Genomic DNA, 2573 nt, shown 5'->3' on the forward strand with positions numbered 1-2573 from the left:
GATCCCTTAATATCCAACGTAATTTAACTTAATTCCATTGTGCAGTTTACTGCTTTAGTATAACTGTATAAAAATTGTATTCTAGATAATAACCATGTGTTAAATGGCTGATTAGTTCATTTCCAAACTCAGAATAGTTCTAACATAAGGTAATCAATCACGGTTAAGTATTGCTTTGTTCTAAGTGATTAAAGTCAATTCTCTATCATCAAATTGAAAGTTAAGGTTAGACAGATTTCGATCGAATAATATTTACAAGACAGGATAATTCCATACCAGAAAAAAGAATAACATTGTTGGAGGAGATTAAGTTCGAAAATTCCGTCCTAATTCCATTTCTGTTAACAAACGATGGGACGTAGAACTACAGTAATACATCCTTCATTTAAGAGGATGATCCTTTATTTAAGAGGATAGTCCTTTACTTAAGAGGATAGTCCTTTATTTCAATACCCTGCCCTTCAAATGTATTGCTCTTCCAATATAATTTTGTCTTGTTTTTTGTGAAATAATAGCCTGAATTAAGAAAACGTACTCTGTCGTATTAGAATTAAAAATTGGTACAGTAGTATACACCCTGTATAGTATAGTATAGCACCCTACAATATAGGCCTTAATTTCAATGCCCCGTGCTTTAAATTTTCTGCTTTTCCAAAGTCACTTTATTTATCAACTGAATTAACAGACTAGATTAAAAAAAACGTACTTTGATTATACTAGAATTCAAGATCATTCAAGGTCACGGTCGGAGAAAACGAATAAAATTTAACGTATGAAATGTATTTCACAAATGTTCGAAGTGATAAACGGGCTCTGAAGGAATGTTGAACTCTGAAATGACCTTGAATGACCTTGAATAATTATAGTCACTGAATTCCGAATGAGAGGGACTACCATCTTAGGTGTTTAAAAAATGGTGGTTCCATTTAAATAAATGAAGACCTTCATATCTCTAAAAAACATGACATAAACACAAAAATATTTTTCGTATCGTGTGAGCCCCACTGAACCCTTCAACTTTATTCTTAAAATATTTGACGTATCTTTAAAGATAACAAAGATATTTGAGGTGCAAACGTTAGGTGACTCACCCTGTACATATATTACATTAATATTGACAATGAATAGGAAACTTTGTTTATTGACAAAACCAAACAGTATTGTTATATAGAATCAATTAAAAATGGGTATAATACTTGAGATTATTACACTGTTTTAACTGCAATTTATTTGAAAATTGGGTGAACAGAATTAAAAAGGAAATTGTAATATGTTTTTTCTTGTTAAGAACCAATTTTTGACATTTTCTTTATTTTGTAACTTTGTTCTTTGTAAATATATTTATTTTGTTCGTAAAAAAAATTACTTTCTGTGTTTTTCACGAGAAAATCATATTTTCACGTTCACACTGTAAGACACACATGCTACTTCCTGTATTAGCCAATGGATGGATGACATATGTACATATATGCATGCAACGTGTTCTTATCGCATTGCATAATTAGCGTTTGACTTTCATATACAGGGTGTAAACTTACTAGTGAGCAATATTTGAAGATCGTATTCTACGAGCCAAAACAAGACGAAAATCAAGAGTGACAAAATGACGGTTAGAGCTCCATTAATTAGTTATTAATAAATAAAAATTAGGCGTTTTCGTGCCTGAATCAGACAATTCGACTTGCATCGTTGTATGAGTGATAGTTGATCGCCGTCGATTGATACTCATCGATACGTCGAAGTAGGCCCGTAGTTAGAAGAAAATAATGTACTCACCCTGTGTGCTTCGAGGCAGAAAATAAAAAATGTAGCCTTACGTACAACCTGATTACTCGGTAAATCCATAAGAGCATGTCGAAATTCGCTCTAGGAGATTTTAGAGTTAAGAGGGTATACGCCTTTTCGAAATGTCACAAACGTTCACCAACGATGCATTTGTACGCGTGCACTTTTCATCAAGAAATATAGACGAACCACAATATATATTATTCCTTCTATGATTTTTTCGTCTACAGTATCTAATAAACATAACATACTGCAAATCAAAACAAAGCCCACTGAGAAATACATTCATCGTAATTGTTCATATGTATTAAAGTTGTATACATAAAGTTCACACAAACGTCGATATTTTTTAAAGAGTACATATTAGTATAGTTCACATAATTTCGATTTACTTATCTCCACTAATTTTTAATTTACTTGGATACTTCGCAAATATTCGCAAACACGTGGACGTATGTAGCTGCTGGACTACAACAATGTAACTATTTCGATATTGTTTGGCCTTCGCTGATTTCCGTCTACCGTCGGAGTTGATCGACGATCAGTCGCTAAAAGATCGTTGCGTGAAGCGAAATAATCGTGGTCGACACTCAAAATCGAAACGAATGGAAATCAAGGGGCGCGGTAGCGGCCCGAAGGCAAATTTGAGGCCCGTTAGGGGGCAGCATTGCCGTCGGGCACCGCGTACCTTATTTTTACACGTAAATTCGACATTTTATCTATTTTCTTACATTTCTTCATCTATGGAAATTATAAATTAGTGGAAGTAATAAGAAGTAAACTCGAAT

The 2573-nt window shown here is 33.4% G+C and overlaps 1 protein-coding gene and 1 long non-coding RNA gene across 2 annotated transcripts in view; both read right to left on the reverse strand.

Annotated features, from left to right (window-relative positions):
• LOC113464410 (uncharacterized) lies at positions 1-2471 on the reverse strand. The gene is made up of 3 exons (XR_003389266.1): positions 1777-2471; positions 277-516; positions 1-63 (listed from the first exon to the last, which is right to left on the reverse strand). It is a non-coding gene; the product is annotated as an uncharacterized LOC113464410 (long non-coding RNA).
• Positions 1-2573, reverse strand: part of CCHa1 (neuropeptide CCHamide 1) — a 22186-nt gene that overhangs the window by 3720 nt on the left and 15893 nt on the right. The gene's annotated exons all lie outside the window — the stretch shown is intronic.

The sequence above is a fragment of the Ceratina calcarata genome, unplaced genomic scaffold, assembly GCF_001652005.2.
Source record: "Ceratina calcarata isolate Rehan_Ccalc_2016 unplaced genomic scaffold, ASM165200v1 scaffold358.2, whole genome shotgun sequence".
NCBI lineage: Eukaryota > Metazoa > Arthropoda > Insecta > Hymenoptera > Apidae > Ceratina > Ceratina calcarata.